The sequence below is a fragment of the Ostrea edulis genome, chromosome 6 (assembly GCF_947568905.1).
Source record: "Ostrea edulis chromosome 6, xbOstEdul1.1, whole genome shotgun sequence".
Classification (NCBI taxonomy): Eukaryota; Metazoa; Mollusca; class Bivalvia; order Ostreida; family Ostreidae; genus Ostrea; species Ostrea edulis.
In genome coordinates, this window is record NC_079169.1 from 68209386 (window position 1) to 68234292 (window position 24907).

The 24907-nt window shown below is 35.0% G+C and overlaps 1 protein-coding gene across 8 annotated transcripts in view; it reads right to left on the reverse strand.

The window, feature by feature from the left end:
* Window positions 1-24907, reverse strand: part of LOC125683264 (poly(rC)-binding protein 3-like) — a 79333-nt gene that overhangs the window by 40345 nt on the left and 14081 nt on the right. For 7 of the 8 annotated variants that reach the window (XM_056140574.1, XM_056140579.1, XM_048924237.2 and 4 more), the window contains one exon: window positions 1239-1311. The gene's annotated coding sequence lies outside the window, so the exon portion shown is untranslated. Of the gene's footprint in view, window positions 1-1238; window positions 2748-6785; window positions 10577-24907 lie in introns of those variants that run through there. The other variant, XM_056140576.1, reaches the window with a different exon arrangement.

Here is a 24907-nt window from a genome sequence, read left to right on the forward strand (position 1 = left end):
GAAGAAGTGCCAAGGTTCACAATTGTTTTTAAAGTGAAAATTACTGATTGTACAGATCAAGTACTACATTGTAGAAAAAGATTCTTAACATAGTCTGTTATCATCTTTTTTTATTTAAATCTTCTCTCTTTAAACATTTAAAACATTCAATCTTTCTTCCTTTTTTGACAGAAGTTCGATTTACAAGGAAGCATTTGTTTTTTATTTCAATATTGTGCAGATTCTAGAAAAATTCAAGAATTATGTAGTCACAAAAAGGGTGATAACTCTAATCATTATACTTTCCTGTAATATACTTGAATCTGATTGGCTGACAAACATTTGAAAAGTAAAAACCACACCCTCCAGTGTGATAGTATCTAGCAACAGGAAACATTATGTGACAATGGTGATAGTTTACAAAATTATCACATGCTTCAAATTGATGTGCATATAGTTTACTGCAAATTTTAAAAAAAAATGTCATTTGAGTGTTTGAAATTGATGCATTTTGTAACAGTCTATGCGAAAGTTTTTTTGACCACACAGGACTGTGTAATCAATTAACACACCGGACCGAACCAAATTTTGTCAGACCGAAAAACCTAATGTAAAAAAGTGAAACACATGAAAATGCAGAACCTGCAAGGAAATCTTAAAGCTTATCTAAATTATTATACTAGTAATACTAAACCAGGAATCGCTCCCGCATAATACTTTAGATGGTCCATGCTGTTTTAATCACATTCATTTACGTATTTAGATTTGTGTGCTATTTTTTACTTATAACAAACATATAAATGACTGAACCGCATCAAAATAGTAAAGCTCAAAACCAGACACTGAGACATCGGACATTCTGGTCCGGTGTAAAAAATGATGCATTGGACCTGAGGCACTGCATATCGTCAGGTCCGACGGTCCGATGTCTTTCGCATAGACTGTTGTAATTTATTTTTAAATGAAAAAGAAACAAGCCATAATTGACATCTTGTGAAGTATATTGTTACCTGACTACATGTACTGTATTACTATTAAAGAAAATAACATTTCATAACTTGCAAATTTTGAAGTAATATCACCATATTGAAATTTTCACTTTAAAAACAATTGTGAACCTTGGCACTTCTTCTCAGTAGAAATTTTCATTAATACTCTTAACTACATGAATATATATAATAAATTATAGAATTCCCTTACACACACAGTTCAAATTCTTATTTCCTTTTCCATCCAATTGCAAAAAACTAGTGACTTACTCTGGTGTATCTGTCAGTTACTGGTTCTAAGTTGCTGCTTTACCAAATTCAGCATTTGAAAATACTGGTCTACCTACAAAGAAGAAAAGAGTTGTCACTTAATATTATCTGACTGAAATGCCACTAAAAATAACCATGAACTGCATCAAACTCCATCTTTTCTTTTTAACAGAAAGCATGAAAATTAAATGCAACAACACATCAGAGTTGCTCCTCTTGCATTGCCATGAAACAGCTGTCAGCACGCCAACTGGCTGAGGGAACCATAATTTGCCTGATTTGTGCGTTTATGAAATTCAGATATCAAAATAAACAACATGAATAACAAAACACAACGAGGATAAACCATGGCACATAATTAACACAGATAAATCAAGCCTTTATGAAAATCAATGTAGTTTTCCACTGATGAATCTGTTCAAAGACAGTACACTCTTATGGAACACCGAGGCTTCAAAGGTAGGCTTCAAAGGTTTATCATAATGGCTTGCGGTAGAAATAGTGGATTTCACTTTCATCATAATTATGGAGTTCCTGATAAGACATATTTCTAAACTTCAGTTCAGGGAGGTGGAAAATTAGCAGATAATCAACAACTGATTAATTTTTTGCTTGAAAACACAAAATCTATGAAAACTGGACAAGAAAAGGATAATAAGTTCAACTCTCCTCTATATCAATGAAACTTTACAGATATAACATCAAAATCAATGGCAGCAGCTTTCAAAATTCCTGAAGAGATCCTAAATCAGTCTCGATGCTTGCAATTTGTTAATGAATCAAGATATATGCAAGTGAGTTATCTGCTCTTGGTATGAACCAAAAAATCTTTGCTCGTTCAATTCTTTAATCACCATTCAATTGGCACCAAGAATTCATTTTTACAATCATTGTCCTATTACAACACATTTGTAAATTGAAATAATTTATTTTTATTGCCTATGAAAGAAAGAATCATCTTATTCCTAGAAAGAAAGTCTCTGGCCCAGAGTGTGACAGCTCTAATCCCCACCAAGCCATGTTTACAATGCCTCAGCGGACACACCTTGCATGCTAATTGTGAAGAACTGTAAAACCACAGACCATCACATCAGACATGGAAATCCAATAACCCCCTGTCAATGCCTCTCAATCAAAGCCGTGCAATATGAATAGATTTTCTGAGGTCCCCTGGGGTATGTCCAATGAGCACTTCACACCAGAAAATAGTGATACTATATTACAAGGTCTCCCTAGAGTGTCCCAGCACAGTATTTCTAACACAGCTAGGCTGAAACAGAGACATCATTTAAAGGACCACACTAATCATCGCTGGGGATGCAAATGAAGAACATTTTAAGGACATCACTGAAATATCAAGAGACCAATGGTTTTTATGGTTTCTCTCTTTTAATTATGTAGTAAAGGTTTCTGCAACACACTTTTCAAAAATTAAATATAATTTGCCTACTATGTCATAGAAAAAATATATAGGACTTTTATATAAAAGTTGTGCAAAATATCCAACAGCTAAGGTAGCAGGGGACAGTTTCGCACTGTAGGCCCGGTCAACTTTTTCAAAAAATGGAATTACCCTGTATTTGAAGTGATATTACATGTGTAAAAATGTATACAATAATTTTAGGATGCATGTCAAATGTAGCTGAGTGCTTAGTAAAAATGTTGATATACAACATGTAGGTGTCACCATGATTCCTAGCATATAGATGGGTGCAAATACGAAACTAAGACACGTGGTCAGTTGCTGAAGAAATTCCGGTGAAAACATGCAGGGTCTAGCAAAAGGTCTGTAGCTGTGAGGGAAGGTGGATGGCCCCATATGAGAGGTAGATTTTTGAGAAGGGCAGATAGGGTTCTTGATTGTGCACAGTGTCTAAATCCCCATGTTTGGTACTGTGATGGTGTGGGGGTGGTGCGGATTAGCCCAAATGAGGGAAAATCAAAGCAAAAAAGGGGAACCTGCTCAGAGCATGTTTTGTGCACCAGCACCAGTATTTATAGATTACATGTAATTTAGGGTCATAATTTATTAACTACACTAATATGAAATACAAGTATTGACATAAAAGGGAAATATGATTTTTCATTAGTCTGTCATAATCTGACTTTGGTGTATACCCCCTATCCACATGTTTCAAAACCAAAGAAACTGTCCCCTGCCACCTTTAAGAGAATGGCATTTTTTGAAACCCATGGAATTCAGTCAATTTCATTAATATTATCAAGATAAATGTATTAGATATGTAATACAACCCCTTATTTCAATAGATGTATCACATTAGTGTCACAATGGTAGACAACAGAGTCAAGGGGGGTAAGCTATGCTTTAGTACTATGGAAAACCAGAATCTGGTCAAGTATCATAGTGACATGTAAGTACATGTAAATAAGCTTAGTGGTTAAAATAATGTTATTTGGGGTACTTCATATACTGTGTATTCTTTTTACATAGATGACATGTAGTTTTACATGTTCTACATGTAATTAACAAATTGTACTGATTGGCAGGTCTCAGGTACAGTAGATCACATTTCTTCTCAGCACCATGATACATATTTATGAAAAAATACTTGCAGATAGAGAAATAAGTCATTTTAGAGACATTTTGTACACAAAAAACACAGTTAACACCATTTTCTCATTTATGGGTGGTACTTGTAAACAAGCCACCTCCCCTTTGACATTTGACTGAATTGCATGAATCTTTAGTTTTCACTATTAGGATGGCATAGAATAGAATGTAAGAAGAGAACAGGTATTCAAAATCTTGTTGGGGAGTTGTTTACTTAATTAGAGCATATTTCAGATCTATACATATACAGTATGTAAAGAAGTAGACAGTGAAGTTGGAAATTTTCTTGATTTTAAGAGCAGTTATGTCCCTTTATCTCTCTCTAATCCATCATTTTCTACACAGGTTCTCATGATTACATGTTCAGCATGTAGCACCACATATAAGGTCACTTTTACCATAGATACAATATACTTGTAATATTATTTGTTAGGCACAGGGATCTTACTCGAACACTCTCATCACTCTAAAATGACAACATCATACACAGAAATGTAGGGTTTTTAAATAATTTTATTGCGTACACATTTAGGGCGGTCGACATGATGTATTGGTGTAGTTTCACTCAGAATAAGTCAGATTTGTCAAAAATGGGAGTTGACGTCAATGACATGAGATGTCAGAATTCTTAAAGGTAGCAGGGGACAGTTTCGCACTGTAGGCCCGGTCAACTTTTTCAAAAAATGGAATTACCCTGTATTTGAAGTGATATTACATGTGTAAAAATGTATACAATAATTTTAGGATGCATGTCAAATGTAGCTGAGTGCTTAGTAAAAATGTTGATATACAACATGTAGGTGTCACCATGATTCCTAGCATATAGATGGGTGCAAATACGAAACTAAGACACGTGGTCAGTTGCTGAAGAAATTCCGGTGAAAACATGCAGGGTCTAGCAAAAGGTCTGTAGCTGTGAGGGAAGGTGGATGGCCCCATATGAGAGGTAGATTTTTGAGAAGGGCAGATAGGGTTCTTGATTGTGCACAGTGTCTAAATCCCCATGTTTGGTACTGTGATGGTGTGGGGGTGGTGCGGATTAGCCCAAATGAGGGAAAATCAAAGCAAAAAAGGGGAACCTGCTCAGAGCATGTTTTGTGCACCAGCACCAGTATTTATAGATTACATGTAATTTAGGGTCATAATTTATTAACTACACTAATATGAAATACAAGTATTGACATAAAAGGGAAATATGATTTTTCATTAGTCTGTCATAATCTGACTTTGGTGTATACCCCCTATCCACATGTTTCAAAACCAAAGAAACTGTCCCCTGCCACCTTTAAGAGAATGGCATTTTTTGAAACCCATGGAATTCAGTCAATTTCATTAATATTATCAAGATAAATGTATTAGATATGTAATACAACCCCTTATTTCAATAGATGTATCACATTAGTGTCACAATGGTAGACAACAGAGTCAAGGGGGGTAAGCTATGCTTTAGTACTATGGAAAACCAGAATCTGGTCAAGTATCATAGTGACATGTAAGTACATGTAAATAAGCTTAGTGGTTAAAATAATGTTATTTGGGGTACTTCATATACTGTGTATTCTTTTTACATAGATGACATGTAGTTTTACATGTTCTACATGTAATTAACAAATTGTACTGATTGGCAGGTCTCAGGTACAGTAGATCACATTTCTTCTCAGCACCATGATACATATTTATGAAAAAATACTTGCAGATAGAGAAATAAGTCATTTTAGAGACATTTTGTACACAAAAAACACAGTTAACACCATTTTCTCATTTATGGGTGGTACTTGTAAACAAGCCACCTCCCCTTTGACATTTGACTGAATTGCATGAATCTTTAGTTTTCACTATTAGGATGGCATAGAATAGAATGTAAGAAGAGAACAGGTATTCAAAATCTTGTTGGGGAGTTGTTTACTTAATTAGAGCATATTTCAGATCTATACATATACAGTATGTAAAGAAGTAGACAGTGAAGTTGGAAATTTTCTTGATTTTAAGAGCAGTTATGTCCCTTTATCTCTCTCTAATCCATCATTTTCTACACAGGTTCTCATGATTACATGTTCAGCATGTAGCACCACATATAAGGTCACTTTTACCATAGATACAATATACTTGTAATATTATTTGTTAGGCACAGGGATCTTACTCGAACACTCTCATCACTCTAAAATGACAACATCATACACAGAAATGTAGGGTTTTTAAATAATTTTATTGCGTACACATTTAGGGCGGTCGACATGATGTATTGGTGTAGTTTCACTCAGAATAAGTCAGATTTGTCAAAAATGGGAGTTGACGTCAATGACATGAGATGTCAGAATTCTTAAAGGTAGCAGGGGACAGTTTCGCACTGTAGGCCCGGTCAACTTTTTCAAAAAATGGAATTACCCTGTATTTGAAGTGATATTACATGTGTAAAAATGTATACAATAATTTTAGGATGCATGTCAAATGTAGCTGAGTGCTTAGTAAAAATGTTGATATACAACATGTAGGTGTCACCATGATTCCTAGCATATAGATGGGTGCAAATACGAAACTAAGACACGTGGTCAGTTGCTGAAGAAATTCCGGTGAAAACATGCAGGGTCTAGCAAAAGGTCTGTAGCTGTGAGGGAAGGTGGATGGCCCCATATGAGAGGTAGATTTTTGAGAAGGGCAGATAGGGTTCTTGATTGTGCACAGTGTCTAAATCCCCATGTTTGGTACTGTGATGGTGTGGGGGTGGTGCGGATTAGCCCAAATGAGGGAAAATCAAAGCAAAAAAGGGGAACCTGCTCAGAGCATGTTTTGTGCACCAGCACCAGTATTTATAGATTACATGTAATTTAGGGTCATAATTTATTAACTACACTAATATGAAATACAAGTATTGACATAAAAGGGAAATATGATTTTTCATTAGTCTGTCATAATCTGACTTTGGTGTATACCCCCTATCCACATGTTTCAAAACCAAAGAAACTGTCCCCTGCCACCTAAACATATCAAGTGGCTCCCGAAAAATGTGTGTCATCCCAAACACATTCATATCCATTCAAAAACAGCAACCAGCAAGCCTATACTCTAAAGATAACATTACCATGTCACAAAACAACTCAAATGTATCACCAGTAGAGACATATAGTCAGTGAAACCAATTCAAGTGGGCCCATTAGTGTAAATTAGTCCCGATTCTCACTACTGTGCCGACTTACCACACAAACTCACTGTAGTGGAATATATTCTGCAGTATTAAATGGACAGAAAAGTTCATCCTAGAAGGTTGGACAGCACATTCAATCCACTTGACCATCTAACCCAGTTTAAAAGAAGAAATATTTCCTACGAATACTGTGCCACACTCTACCTTTTCAATAAGATTTGTGAGTCAGTCGTTGTTGGATGAGAATCATGCTCAATATATGCATTTCTCTTATTATACATATTTACCTAACATAACTGCCCTCAGTGAAGAAAAATATTCAACACATAAACCACTCGACATTTACCATGTTCGGGATACCCACTTCTGCCCCAGGCTGGGCTTGAACTCTTGACCACTGAATTTTTCTCTATATAATAGGGAGGATAGCACATTATAGCCCAATTGACAATTAGGCAACAAGAAAAAACGCTTGTTTTCGATGGCCTGAATTCTGGTGATCGGGATTAATATGGGTACATGTACAAGTATAGCTACCATTGAGAGAGATATAAGAATTGTGTTCTACTTTCATATATACCATCTATACATTTCCACATGAGATTTCCTCACATGAAAATTTTTCAAATTTCTCCTTATTTGTAACAGGAAATTCTTCCTATAAAGAAGAAGCCAGATCAAACATTCGTCTGACTTTGATTAGCTCAACTCTTTGGCATTAACCATCCGTTTTATGGACTCAACAGATCACTTTCCAATGATGAGATTGACACCATGTCTGCTCTGTGTTCGGAGCTGATCCTAGCAGGAAAACACAGGAAAATTACCATATCATAAATCAATTATCACCTCCACCACCAGCAATCTCCAACCTTTCCCAGGAGAGACATCCAGCAGACATTGATTTAACATACTGCAGCTGGATGTAGATTCATGTTCCCAGAATACATGCCATAATTAGACCAATACATTATATAAAGATAAGTCCTTTACTCTTTTTGGGATTACTATATAGATTTTCAATGGAGATGGGGTAATGTTTTGAATTAGTGAGAATCTGGGTTTTGAGGCAAACGTTCTCGATATTAACTGATGTCTAGCATACCTATATGTACTTCACAATTGCTGCACCACACCCGATCAATACATCTTATTTTTACATGAGTAATATTATTCCCACCCCACAAAATTATAACTACATATCTGCTAACAGATACCTAGAATCTGCTTAATGATGGTCATACGATTTTAAAGACTTTCTCCTTTAAACCAGTTTTAAAAGAATGACAATCACATGTAGGTAAATATCAAAAGTTAATTACTATGAAAGTAATACACCCCAACCACCTTCATACCCCCCCCCCCCTTCCCTCCCAAATAAAACAGCAGAGGAAGTTTGACGGCACTGTCAGTGTCGTGTTTGCAAAATTTCGTTATTGTCACATCTATTTGACATGATTGGAGCTTAGCTGTTTTTTGTCATAATTGCGTGCAGATATAAGTAAATTCTTGTCACATTCGATCACAGCAAATCTTCGCACTCGCACGCGGGGGATAAAACCCTAAAGCTCATGATCAATATTTTAGTTCTTGGGTAAAACTTCATGACAGGAAATTGACACCTGCTGTCTTTTTTGTTCTCCCCTCTTCTAAAGAACCAAATTTCCACTTCAGGAGTCTAACTCTGTTAAAACACTCACCAGGTTTTCAAGTAGACTAAATATTCAATAATGGAATATGTTTCCATGGTAGCATTTGCTAAACCATGGATAATAGAAGTCTAGGAGTCTGTAACTCAAAACTTCATCTTTGCAATCAATTATAAAACATGTCTACAATCATGTAATTCAACCTTCAAATGGCATGCTTTTCACAAGTCAATTTCAAGACAAAAACTATCACTAGGAAACAAATGTATTATAGATACAATAAAAATGTATTCCTAAATTCATCAGTTTCAATATTTTCTATGCTCCCAGTATTGTAGTTCATTTAATTAGAAATGATTTGGTAATTACATTGAAAATGGTCTATAAAATCATTAATTTCAAATAAAGCTGTCAACAACATGTGAAAATGTTATCTTGAATGGTATAAGTCACAATGTGGATTTATACATTAATTAATAGGTACATTAATTAAACTGTTCATTCTGGCTAAATGAATTATGTGTCTAATTATACTGATCAGGAGTTTGATTCCAATGGACAATTGTTGTTTAATAGCACTAGTAGCATATTTGAATTAAGAAATAAAGATATAGCGTTTTTCGTGCGTGTTGCAGGATAACTTTTGAGGTAGAGAAATGTTGTTTTGAAATATAAAACAGATGCTTTCATATTTCAAACATTTCCATGAAAACAAACTTTATTTCTATTCTACTACGGCCCAGAAATATGCAACCTATCATTAGGTACACAGCTATGAATAAGGTCTCTTTAGTTTGATGTTGAAGGATTGTATCAACTGCTTTGAATACACTATCATGTTGATTTCTTTTAAAAGAATACAAATCTTAGTCTGAACCAAGGGAATTTTAACGATTTTTTGGTACAGATTCCATAAATGATATACTGTGGACTGTAAAGCACACTGTAAATATTGCACACTAATTCACATTATCACTTATATATTATCCTTCATGTTGTGTACTAAAAGGACTCCACTGCTGCAAAAACCACTTCATTTTTTTCTGTAAACATTGTGTTAACATGAGCAGCATTAGGTTCTTTTAAGCAGTTTGTTATTGATATCATTCAAGAAGGCTCCTCTTGAAGCCCTGCTATTCTAAAACTTTAAACTGTAGCACTGTCATCTCCTCAATCAAAACTATTAACTGTCTTATAATAACCAATTTCAAATGTTTGGTAATATTACCTACAATCACATAATATTGACCATTAGCCATCTCCTAATGTTGCCCACTATTTGTTATGTGATAGTTATAGGTTATTGACTGAATACATTATGTATGCCTGACCAAGGTTGTTGTATGATACACTGGACTGAGTTTGTGAGGTTCGCTTCCATGCAACCACCAATAACATCCATTATCATTTGAAGTTAGTAAACCAGTGGGATTCTATGGCTTAGTAAAAGTCCAGATTCTCTCCATAGAATCTACATTGTAGAACTTTCAGGCTTCTTCTTACTTAATTCAGGGGTCCGGGTTAGAATAGGTCCTTAGTATCCCCCCCCCCCTCCTCGGGTTAGAATAGGTCCTAAGTACCCCTTTCTTGTCATAAGCGCCGACTAAAAAGGGCGGTCCTTCGGATGAGACGGCAAAAACCGAGGTCCCGTGTCACGATAAAGATCCCTTCCTGCTCATAGGCCATAAGCACCAAGAAAAGGCCTAAATTTTGCAGCCCTTCACCGGCAATGGCGACGTCTCCATACGAGTGAAATATTCTCGAGAGGGACGTTAAACAATATAAAATCAATCAATCTTACTTAATTCTTCAATTAAATGAAATTAATTCAAAATCTGGAGGGATTAGATCTAATGCAATTCTATGCACATGAATCTGAGACATCAAGTTAGATTCCTTTGGCACTTCATCAGTGTTCTTCGGTGTGTCCATGTGACCATGTTGTGTATGAAGCTTCAAATCTGGTTCAATTCTGGACCTGGTTGAACCTTAATCTGTGTATCAATGAATGACAGCTACAAAATGTTTAGTTACCGGTACTTGAATTCAAACTGGCTGTTTGGGTTAGACCAAGAATACAAGAAGGAAAATACAAAGAATTGTTCTGAATTTTGTAGTGCTCTGAATATATATTATCTTGGGATCACTGCCCCATAATCATTATTTTCTATCTCAAAGTCACACACATATTTCTTATGTACAAGTATCTTGTACTATATACTGTTGTGCAAGACTATCTAATGGGAACGAGTTCTTTTGCTCTGACTTTTTCATCTGACTTTGGTCTGTCAATTCTTTAATCTGGCATATAATTTCAGTTGAAATGGTCTGGGTTGACCAAGATTTATATTAAAATGAGAATAACGGTTGCAAACATGCATTTCAAATCTTCCTGCAACTACATCGAAGGTAGATAATAGTTTGCGACCATGACAATTCTGTAAGTCAAACTGGATTGATATTGCCCATGATGCTCTAACCTAGTTTCAACCCTCTGCTACATGTCAGTTACCATATGTTATGTACATGAAAATGTTGTTCTTTAATTGACTTATCTACTGAAAATTATACCAAAACAATGCTCTTACTAGTAATTTCCTGAAACTATACAATTTATTCAGATGCTTACAAAAACATAATTATCATTCAATAACATTATGATGCCAACATGTTGCAAAGACTTCAAAACATGGCTACCAAAACCTCTGAACACATTACAACATCAGACTTCTGTTAAATGACATCAGAAAATTGTTTACATGACATCAGAAAACTGACTATAGTGACATCAGAAAACTGTCTACGTGACATCAGAAAACCATTAAGTGACATCAGAAAACTGTCTATAGTGACATCAGAAAACTGACTATAGTGACATCAGAAAACTGACTATAGTGACATTAGAAAACTGACTATAGTGACATCAGAAAACTAACTATAGTGACATCAGAAAACTACCTATAGTGACATCAGAAAACTGACTATAGTGACATCAGAAAACTGTCTACGTGACATCAGAAAACCATTAAGTGACATCAGAAAACTGTCTATAGTGACATCAGAAAACTGACTATAGTGACATCAGAAAACTACCTATAGTGACATCAGAAAACTGACTATAGTGACATCAGAAAACTGTCTACGTGACATCAGAAAACTGACTATAGAAACATCAGAAAACTGTCTACATGACATCAGAAAATCATTAAGTGACATCAGAAAATCGTTAAGTGACATCAGAAAACTGTCTAGCGACATCAGAAAACTGTCTAGTGACATCAGAAAACTGTCTCGTGACATCAGAAAAACATTAAATGACATAAGAAAACTGTCTAGTGACATCAGAAAGTTGTCTATATATATATAGTCACATCAGAAAACTATCTAGTGACATCAAAAAGCTGTCTATAGTGACATCAGAAAACTGTCTAATCGTAAGAAATGGACACAGAGGAAAAGGAAAACAATCAATACCAAATCTAAACTAGATAGGTTGACAACCATTCTGCAGGTGCTCTACACTGATATTCATAAACTAGATAGGTTGACAACCATTCTGTAGGTGCTCCACACTGATATTCATAAACTAGATAGATTGACAACCATTCTGCAGGTGCTCTACACTGATATTCATAAACTAGATAGGTTGACAACCATTCTGTAGGTGCTTTACACTGATATTCATAAACTAGATAGGTTGACAACCATTCTGTAGGTGCTCTACACTGATATTCATAAACTAGATAGGTTGACAACCATTCTGTAGGTGCTTTACACTGATATTCATAAACTAGGTAGGTTGACAACCATTCTGCAGGTGCTCTACACTGATATTCATAAACTAGATAGGTTGACAACCATTCTGTAGGTGCTCTACACTGATATTCATAAACTAGGTAGGTTGACAACCATTCTGCAGGTGCTCTACACTGATATTCATAAACTAGATAGATTGACAACCATTCTGCAGGTGCTCTACACTGATATTCATAAACTAGATAGGTTGACAACCATTCTGTAGGTGCTCTACACTGATATTCATAAACTATTACTAGGTAGGTTAATTTGACAACCAATCTGTAGGTGCTCTACACTGATATTCATAAACTAGATATGTTGACAACCATTCTGTAGGTGCTCTACACTGATATTCATAAACTAGGTAGGTTGACAACCATTCTGTATGTGCTTTACACTGATATTCATAAACTAGATATGTTGACAACCATTCTGTAGGTGCTCTACACTGATATTCATAAACTAGGTAGGTTGACAACCATTCTGTCTGTGCTTTACACTGATATTCATAAACTAGATATGTTGACAACCATTCTGCAGGTGCTCTACAGTGATATTGATGAAGCCACACATTCTGATGGTAGTGCTTCAATTTGCCTGATCAATGCCATTAGTATTTGTTACTTCTAAATGAATTCCATAGTCTGATGAAGAATAGCGCTTGCAATCACAAACTCGTTAATTTTACTTATAAGACATCACTTAAAGGTCAAATGATGGGTTTCTCCTGGGTGATCAATTTGTTCATTATAGGTTTCTTCCTCAACTTCCGATCTGTTTCCCAAAATATAAGAGAGAGATAGAGACAGAAACAGAGAGAGAGAGAGTATCAGTAAAATTCAGGGTGTCTGCCATCCTACTACTAGAACAAGAAATCAAGACAGAAATTATATAGCCAGGTCTTTCATTTACAGAGATGTGATTTTAAGCAGAGTGAGGCATTCATGTCAAAAGCAGATCCTGATACCTTCCCCTCTGGGATGCTAAATGTCAGAGGCTTTTGTCAGTGCAATTTAACTTTTTTTTTTTACAATAGGACATCCTGTCAATGGTGTTCTGAACATTAATTTTCAATACCATTACTTAGATAACGGCAGCCTTAATATAGCCATTAGCAGTGATGGCTCATCAATGCCGCATCAATTTTCCTCCTGGCTACCACGTCAGAAAGTATTGATTTCAAAATTGGCAATACTGTAATTAAAAAATCTACATTCAAAGTGAATCATTAAACTAAAATCATTCCTTTGAAAATTGACATGGAAAAAAAAAGCTACCACAAAATCTGTGGAGCCCTTGATATGGCTGCTTGCCATTCCCGGGAAGAAATCAATGGGGGGACAATCAGAATCAATGACGTTTTACGTGGCTGGGAACACAGACCCAGTTTCTTAAATCACTTACACAAAATACCAGCACAGAAAACATGACAGAAATATTCAGTTGCATGACCCAATAAAAGGATAATATTTTAAATCAATACTACTTCTCTTTTTGATGGCTGGCATTGCAATGTTCAATACTGACTTCGGAAGAAAACTCTCGAAACTCCTCAGGCTGACAGAGATATCTGAGCTTGATAAACACTTGGACATAGATTCTTAAATTTTAAGCAATTAACATTTTTCATTTGAAAAATGAGTCAATGGCTAATGAAAGGTACATTACATTTAGTGGTCTACTCCTTTTAGCGCCTTTGGCAAAAGACAACTTCAACTATTGAAGCAATTATACTGCAAAATCTCTATTGTTATGGGTTAACTTATGTATAGTTGCAAATAATATCAAATCAAATCCAAGTTAAACAAGCACTCACAGTATACTTAATGACATAAATGTATGTATGTAAAGAATAGCTTCCTCTAAGTTTGTTTGAATTATAAAGGGATGAAAGGTGAAGATAATGAGCAGTGATCAATCTCATAGCTCCTGTAAGGAATAGAAAATAGAGAGTTGAGCAAACACGGACCCCTGGATATACTAAAGGTGGGATCAGGTGCCTAGGAGGAGTAAGCATCCCCTGTCGACCAGTCACACCTGCCGTGAGCATAAATTCAATAGAAGGGTTGCTCTGCATACTGGTGTATATATATGTAATACATGTATAACTTATCTATTCACTACATCACCAAACAAAACACAATGATCAGTACGTACCATTGGTTTATCTGAAAACAAATATCAGGGACCCAGTTACACAAAAGTTAGTTAACTTTAACTGACAGTTAACATCTAGTTATCACTATATAAATATAAAAGTTAACTGTCTGTTAAAGTTAACTAAGCTTTGTGCAACTGGGTCCAGGACATGTAGTTCTTGATTATTTAAAAAAAAACAACCTCAAATACAAACTTATCATACATATTTTCTTTTTAAAAATCATATGTTTATGCCTGCATGTTGCTGAAATAAGTCAAGCTTAAAGGTAATACTATATGAATTCATGTAATGAACACATGTCAATTTCCATGTTTCCTATGCAAAACACAGAAAAGAGTTTGGAAAAAATGGCACAGCATGATGCAAATAGCACTTCCAAAGTTCAAAAATCTGTAAGCCATTAAAACTTGATATGGATAAACTTGTGACTTCTGCCTGGTCTTTGAACTAAATGATAATATTTGTAAGAGCCCCCCCAATTAACAACGTAAATAAATAAACGGGTGACCTGAATTGAACCCTTCAATTCTCCTGTAGCAGCCAAAGGTGGAAATCCCCCTTATGCCATGGAATGTGCCTCATCACTGCCGATTTTCTCCAATCAAGAAATTCCATGCTGTGAAATTAATTCTGTATCTCAGATCAACAGACAAGAAGTGAGGAATTAGGAAAAGTACTGATTGCAGTTATAGATTTTTCTTTTTCATGCAACACATGAAACCAAACATGCAATTAAGGAAGTTTCTATAGGAAAGGATATCCCTGTTCTGTTACTTGATGCCACCCTGCATTCTTCCCCAGTCTTTCCTGAGATGAAGAGTCTCTCTGCTGTTCCTATGTACCGATCATTTTTAAGCAACATCTTTGAGAACTTGGCAGTAAAATAATTTCAGAAAGCATATTCATTGCTAATATTCATGTGTATGTGCTTGAAACACGTGAACTCTTTAAAAAAAGAGCAGAATGGTCATATTTCCATAGAAACCAAAAACCACACCTTAGGTTTATTCAATAACTGTCTACTGCGATACCAATGCGACAATTTATGTAGACATTAACAGACACCTCATCATAGCTTGTGTTGGAATACTGAATAATAGTTCTACACAATGATCTGCTGTCCCCTTGGTTCTGCACATTTCCTAATGGACCAATTAAAAATAATGATATTTTCCTTCCTAATTGGTCAGTAAGTCTATTTTCAACAAGAGAAATGGTTCTTTATCCAAAAAATTGAAATGTCATTACCTGGACTCTGAAGTTAGTATTTAAAGCATATTGGAAAAAATACAATATACAGATTTAATGTCCAAATTTTAAAGACCTTCTCTAGTATAAATGCAATAAAAAAGATTGTACATGTATCATGGTGTCCAAGTGTGAATTTATGACCACAACTGCCTGACATTATAGTGTGCTCCTCTGATGACAATATACTAGTTGGTGCTCTGGTAATGATAGGGATGTGTTTCAGAATCAATATCGATCACCCTCAAGGATGAACTATTGTGAAACTGATCCAATCAAGATCTTATCTTTTGCCAACAACAGTTAATCGCTGGGTGATACAAAAGATGGAACAGGAGACACAGAGCTAAGAAAGAAATCACAGAGCTGGGAAAAGCCCGAGTGATGTAATAGAACCTGCAATCTCACTGGGCATATACCACTGAGGAGTATTGGAATTCTATACACATTTAATACATAGAATCCACAAAGGCATACTCAAATATGAAATGAATGACCTTCCAATTTTCACTTTCCAATTAATGAACAAGTGTCTCTTGTGAGTAATTATAAGTCAGTCTTTCTGTTCATTTCATCAAGAGATGGATTGATTTGTAAATACAGTGGTATTACTTTGAGAACAAAAAGATTTTTAAATATCAGCAATCATCTTTGGTAAAGATGCACTCAGTGAAAAAACATTATTTTGTTTGGATCCCTTCATCATATTTTCTACCAAAGTGCATTGACAAGAATAGAACAACAGATCTGAACATATGAATACACAATTTAATCACAGCCTACCCTGGGCTACTTATTCACTGCCATGTAGATAAATAAAATCTCCTATGCATTTCTTTGTTTTACAGTTTTCCCTACCTCATTGCATCATTTTGTTTACAGATGAGGTAATTCTGAATTTATTTTTTCCCATGAGCCAATATTGATGGCAAAAACATGCATGTACGACTTGGGTTGTTAAACCAACTTCATGCTTCATACATTCTTCAGCGATAGAAAGCACTAATGCTTTTTGTATTAAAAAAATCATTTTTTCATTTCTCCCTAATCCATATTTACAAGCTCAATAAGATTTTCTGAAGATTTCATTCAGATAAAGAATGCTGGATTGATTTTGGCTTCACATATCTAGATCAGGCCCTTTCCTATAAAATATATACCTTTTTACAAACTTGACCACAGCTGTTCACAGTACATTATTCAGTCCAATTGAACTTCATCGAATTTTCAATGTATAGGCATCTCTAAATGATAAAATTCATATTCTTATTCGAATTTGATTTATATACTACAGATGTTTTCTAACTTGTACACATGCTTTGATTGAGTTGATATGAACAGAAAAACATTCATTTGAAGTGTGTATATTCAACAATAATTCCTCAATGAAAAATCAATTTTAAAAAAATAAAAATTGGAAACAGATGGTTTAAAATGAGTAAAATCGTATGTCATTGATTCATTTAACTCTGAGACCCTATATACAAAAAAAAAATATTCTTTAACTTAATTTATGAAATATAATATGGTCTAATATTCATCTAAATTTTCTTTAAGCAAGCTGTCCTGTGTTGCAGATTATGCGTGCCAAACTTTATCCCAAATATTGGACAAGTAATCAATACAAAGTTATGCCTTATTTACAAATTCTTCTAAATATTTTTGTTACCAATTGTACACCAAAAAATGTGCAGTTGGATAATCCAGTCTGATATACTCAGCTCACAACAAAAATTTAAAAATCTCACCATGTTGATCAAATCATTTCATCAATAAACTAAATCAAGAAAATGATATAAAACTCATAAACAGACTTAAGGAGGTATACTACGTCGTGATAATTATGGTTGACTATAATGAATTCCTTTCAAAACATAAATGGAAATATAAATATCACAACGGCAATATTTGTCTATTCTGTATAGATTTAATTGCTCAGCTGGGCAGTTCAGTAGGTTAATGCGTTAATTGCAAATCTATAGATCGCGATTTCGAGTCCAGCAGCTAGGAGTTATACTTTTTTCTCATGCAGATTTAATTTTCTACTAAAACTGCATTTTTGACTAAATAAGTAAATATGAAAGATTTTCAACTTCTAAATATTGTTGTACATATCCTCCACTTTTCATCCATATCAAATTTCTTTGGTGAAGCATTCCTCCTTAAAAAATTCTTCAAGACCGATTGGTACAAAACTGCTAAACAGACTTACAATATGTAAGAATTAACAAGTTGCAATTAATGCAAACAACTATTTCCATCCCTTTCCTGTAAATTCATACTGTACAATCTTTGGGAAAAGAGACCTTGATAGTCATTCCACATCCTAAATGACATCAAATTCTGTTAAGATATGAACTCCAAAAGACTCATCTCAGTGCCACTGTATATGAAATTCTCTTCCTCCTTCACACATTGTGTGAACCTCTACTTCCACAGAATAAAGAAAATACTCATTAATTATACAGTTCTTTTAAGTTCTTTCAAAAGGCATCTTAATTAATAGTACTCCATCAAAACACCACATACACACATAAAATCTAATCAATTGCCCATGTCAAAGCATCCAAGCATCTTTGAAAATTGTTTTATCAAAGTTACCTTGCATTTTTTCTGAGTACGATTCCTGAACAACACCCTTAAATCTACAGAAAGTGAATTTCCTGCTAATTCTTTACTAGATTCCTACAAATCTGACCCTGCTGTGATTGGGTAGTTCATGATAACCTGTATCTCTGATGTAATACATTATCATATATCAATGTGTTTCACCTGTTAAAGCATGGCCTCTGCCAATTAATTTTGGCTGTGTGATGCAGGTGCGCAGCATATCCTACATGAAATGATGGGTACAGTGTATATTGCTGCCGTTTGTTAACAAATCTTACTGATGGTGGGGTGTCCCGTCCACATCCTCTAATAGAGAGCAAATTGTTGACAAATGTTTAAAATCACTAACTTAGAGTTACCTCCCTTGACTACAGAATCCATGGAATCAATGAACAGATGACATTAGTAGTTTTCATAAAAGATTCCAAAAGCAGACAAAATAGTAAATGAAGGACTGGTTCACTAGTCACCTCTCATGTACCCTAATTAGATTGCTAATTACCATGCCACCATTTTAGAGTTGCATTATTTCCCATTTATTGAACTCCACCCTCCCCACTTTTATGACAGGTTTCTCAGTATGCTCCACCTCACTGATGTGATAAGAAGTTTGAATGAAGGTCAAACCTATATCACTTTTATCATCCTTGTTTTTATGGCAAACACAAAACCCCTAGATATAGTTTCACAGAAAAAAGGGAGCACCTTGAAATAAGGCAGATCATCCTAATTCACCATTTCTTACAATAGTTTGCAAAAAAAAAAAAAAAGGAATTTGCAAGAACAGAGTTCATGCCAGTTTTATTAACATGTTGTATTATCAATTTGACCTATAATGATCTCATTGTTCCATACTGAGAGGCCTTTTGGCTAAAATGCAGTGATTGTCTTTTTAGATAGGATTAAAATGACTATGACAACAGAGCTTTGTGCTTTTATGACAATATATGAATATTGTTAAGTCTCCATTCTTACTTAATGATTTGAATTCATTTACATTGGACATGCAGAAATATGACCACCTCTTTCCTAAAATGTGCTTTAATTCATAACATTGCAGTCATCCTGTATGTAAGCACTTCATAAGGCATGCAAGTCCCAGGTTCTAGCTGCAGTGGTGCTGTATCACTGTTCACAAGAAGAAAATCACACGAACACCCCACAATGGAAATTCTTTGCAATCCCTTTGCTGTCTGCAAGAAGGCATAAGTGAAGCGCAGGGAAACGGTGGATAACCATGCCAGACACATGTCAACAAACGTCCATATTTTCCCTGCATATTTCATTTATTTACATTTAGCAAAATGGTACTTATGATAAACATGCATTTTTGAGGAAGTGGTATTGTCCAATTATATACACTTTTACAGACTCCTTTTTTACGTGAGCATATTCCACGAGTACATTCTAATATTTATATATGCATATATTGACTGTATGTGTCCTCGACATTTGAATTCCACTATAATAAGTACACGGACAGTAGTCAATCCCAACTGAATGTTGAGCTGTATAAAAATCATGTGTGACTGCAGAAACACAAGTCCGAATCTGAACAAGAGCAACACTATTTTGGGTGGCATAATGATGTTCAATATAAAAATCATGTGTGACTGAAACACAAGGCCCAATCTGAACAAGAGCAACACTATTCTGAGTGGCATAGTGATGTTCAATATAAAAATCATGTGTGACTGAAACACAAGGCCCAATCTGAACAAGAGCAACACTATTCTGAGTGGCATAGTAATGTTCAGCAGAACCCATTATGTTGGTTTTTTTCATTTCGGTATCAGTATCATCTGCCTAATACCCACAGAAAAATCACAGTCTTTGTCATTAGCATCAACATAGCTGAGCAGGAATGTCAGTCTCTCTGTAAAACAGTGCTGCCACTGCATCCCAGTTTTGTATATTGTGAATCCCAATGACAACTTTACCTGCTTATCTTTACACAATTGGGATGCAAATGTCTAGCACACCAACGAATAACTCTACCGTGAAACTAATCATGGTCGACAAAAATGGGAGTTCGGGTCAAGATTGCCATGATATTGTTGTAATCGAAATAATATAACCATCTCTATGGTTTCACCATCTCTCCTGGAATTGTACTGATGTTGTACAGGTGCTTTGCAGCAACGAAGGTCAACCTGGTTGCTAACAGCAGGTACAAGTGCCATGACTCAGCAGATCTGTACCTGAGTGACTCACACAAACACCTCCTGCATCCTAGAATATGATTTTTTGATCCTCCAAACCTCTCTGTAGACATAAAACAGCTAGAATCATGCAGTGCTTCCTCGCTTCCGTCGACTCAGATATCCACAATAACGTCAACAACCTGCATTCATTAACCTTTAAATGAAGCTTCATCAAAAGATTAAATTATACACGGAATTAAGTTAACATTCGCACCCCAGATTTCATAAAGTATAATTCTTAGAAACTAGAATGCTTTAATCTAATCACATGCATTTAAAACTATTTGTAGTTGGTGTGTAAATTCACTTATAAATCTCAACTATCTGGTTTCCTCTAATTCTATTTCCTCTATCTACCTTGGTATCTTATCGTTGTCACCACTTGGTTATAGTTCTCTGGTGACAGAAGACGAGTCCGTGCAGATAGGACCCATTCTTATCATGAAAATTGCCTTTTAAATTGACCAGGCATGGTTTAGCAATCAAATGTGACCTCCACTACAGAGATAGTGGGGGGAAACTTATCATGAGTGACACCTCCTATGGATCAATACCAATTCCAAGTCCTCCACAAATTCACAATGCAAAATTTATGCACTAAAGAAATATGACAATGGGAATTCCACAACTCCTAGAGAAACTAATCAAAGTCTAAATTTGTCAGTTTAAGTGTAGCAAAAAAGTATACTATATAGTGATTTTAAAGTAAATTGTAAAAATCATACAACCTACAGTGAATGACTTATTGCCTGGGTCAAACCCCAATTGCAAGTTCTACTCCACCATACACAAATCAAAAGGATGAACCAAAAAACAAAGACTCCTTAAAAATATCAACCAACACCATTTACGCGTTCATCGTTCAGCACTGAGTATACTCTATGGACGACCCTTCAAAATTAATGAACTGGTTCCCACATCCGATGTTCACCGTACAGAAAAAAACCTCTGATCGAGTCAGTTCACTCAAATCAGAGGTTCGGACTCCATTATCCCATATTGACCATTCAGAAAAATCCCTCAGTTCACTTAATTAAGACAGGGGATCAAACTCTTGACTTTCTTAGACTAAAAAATAAGTCACAACCAAGCTCAAGCCCTACTAAGGCAAAGACTATCAAACATAAATATATTCAATGACATTTAATGTTCATTGATTTTAAATCCTTCACGAGTAAGATAATATGAAATTCAATAAAGAATGACAAATCACAGCTTCAAGCCTCTATGAACATGCTTATTATTTCAAATCAAGAAAGCTTCTGGATCACCTTAACAAATTAGATGTAGTTTGTTCAAAAGCTACCATGCAGGGAATGATTTTTTTCCTCTGAGGAAATTATTAAGAATATTCTACTGGTTTTTGTAATTAATATATCTGAACTTATCAGAAACAACTGACTTAAGGTAGCTCACTACACTAAAGCTTAAACTCTGTATGACACCACGTCACAATACGTTTTGAGAAATTATTTGTATCGATCGATTTGTTTGTCTATCATCGTAGCTCAGTTGTTAAAGCATTGGACTGCTGAACTGCAGATCTCAAGTTCAAAACCCCCAGAGTCTTTTATTCATGTGTTGAAATAGTTTTTTTGAAAATCATGTTTTCATCCAAATGTGTATATTTTTTGCCCTTTTGGCATATATACTTATTGTATATCATCATATCTTTAATAATTAAATCAATTCGTACTGATTTGAGGAACTATTTCAGGGTGTAGTGAGCCACCTTAATGCTACTTGCTATGGATGTATTTGAATGTTGTAAATTTGTCAGATTGGTAGCATATTACAAAAGAGTCCAACAGTTCTGAAATGAATTTCATTCCTTCCATCAGCAAACGAACTGTCAAACTTGTACATAGAAAATCCCTCTCCCTCTCTCTCCCTCCCCCCCCCCCCTCTCTCTCTCTCACCTCTAGCTCCCTCTAATCCTTTCCTCTGAAATTTAATTATTCACACTAAAAATTATATGGATTAAATTGTTACACATTGAGTTTAGGACAATGTACATGTACATAGCAGTTTCTGCTGTACTTTGGAATATCTCATTGTGATCATACACAATCTGTACACACACACAGTAAATCATGCAGTTGTGATGAATTGGTGGATACAAGACAAGCTTATCACAGTGTTGTAATTGAAGATTCCCCATTTACAATGCAAATTGAACTGCAAATTCAATTGATCTGCTTTTAACTTGTTGCAAATTACATCCTTCGCAAATTTCATTTTAATTTAAACCCTACATTGGAGCCAGTTTAAAACACTGTAGTGTATAGCCCTGTACGAAGGGATTGCAGAATTAATTTGAAAATAATACCATCTTCTGTTCCAGTACAACTGTTTCTGGACATAATTTTCTCTAAAACAGAAAATTTTCATATTAACCAAATAAAACAATATGTTCCAGTAATATATTGAGGAGCTTTCTTTAGCAGACAACAATTGTTGATAAGATGTATAATATATGATCATGCAGTGTGGAAGAAATACGTGAACACATTACTGTATAGTCTTTCATAAGAAATTATAAATCTATATTAAACTTTATAAGATCATGCATGCACAGTTAAGAAAATGACAAAGCAATAAAATAGTCTTTGAAAAAGACTCAGGTGTGAGAGAAAGAGAGAGAGAGAGCAAAGGAGTTTCATTACAAGTGGAATGATCGATGCACTTTTCCACAGATACTTTCTCTACAAACGACTCTGAAGATATCCTACATTATTATCTTAAGTAGCTTCAAACGTTCATTTTTGTTAGGTTTGTAACCTAGAAACTGTTGTACTAACACAACTTCATGCTCTCCAGACGAAATCAAGGTTATATATATACAGAATAATATACTATCAATCCTTAGCTGATGATCACAAGAATAAGACATTATGTAATACCAGCTGAGTTGACCTTTTACAGAATAAAACTTCTCTTAAATTTATGTTGCGTTTTAACAAATAGGTAACATTTATTTCCTCGATTTTAGATCTTTAATTCCATCCTCAATCATGGAAATTTGTCTATCAATTAAAGTGTTTTTCCTTTAATCCACCCCAAACCACACACAAGAGCACATCCATTCTCGCAGCAAGACTTATGTATTTTAAAACAGCTTTTTTTCCCCATTTACTACCATTATACATGCTTATAGACAGCAGTGACCCTATCGACCTCATGTTAATGACAGATGCTTTTTCCACTCGAGGGAACATCATTTCACCCTCGTGCTGTATATGTGTTGTACGTGGATCTTTAACTTTATCTATACATCAGACAACAACAAATTGAAATTTAAATTCCCGTGTTTCACTGGATTTTAAACCGATAAAACCCCCATCAAAGTAAGGGTTATGTATGCATGTCTAATAAATGCAGATTTTTAAACAAAGTGTAAATATGGGACCACTTAATCTTTGAAATAATCTACATAAAAGTACTTGGACTTTGGAGATATTACAGTCATAAATTCTAAACTCATCTAAGATTATTTATACAATGTTAAGTTGCCTGTGTTGACATGTATACCTATACACAAAGGACTACGATCATTGACCACCTTGACCATAATGTCAACACAGATGAATTTAACTTCATATTTCGAAAATTGATTGTTTTCATATGTACACCCCATGTACTGATAAATGTGAATGTTTTACATACAAAGGTAATACTTGAGTACAACTCTCAGGTCTCATAACCCTAATAACGACCCTCGACCTTGGGTCATATTCACCTATTTCGTTTTACAACACAACCCTCTTCAGGAATAACAAAGGTGTGTACTTCTCTTGGTGTCTACATATCTTCAAACATTGATCAATAACCCTCGACAATTCACTACATAAACTGCACAGATTCCTGTATAATTTTTATGTCGTTATGAAGCAGTAAATTCGGTCCTGTGGGATTGTTCACTGTCACATGACGAGCCTCATTTATTGCCCACTTTCAGCAGACACCTATCTGGCCAGAAATAATTGGTCATCATGAGGCCATCATACCTAGTATGTCTCTGCCTCATACATACACTGTGGTGACTGCTTGGTTTTCCGTGGAAGTCTGGGCCCCGGTACACAACTCGTAATATTGTCTCTGCTACAAATGTATGGATGTATTTTTGTCATTAAACTAAAATACGCCTATCATAGATATTATTTATATAGATACCACTGATTGTTTACTTGGAACTGCCTATCCCTTGTACATGTTACAAAAAAGGTAATGTCCAAATTTTCAGACAGTATCGTAAACAAATATCTATTTGAGGAATCTTTAAGGT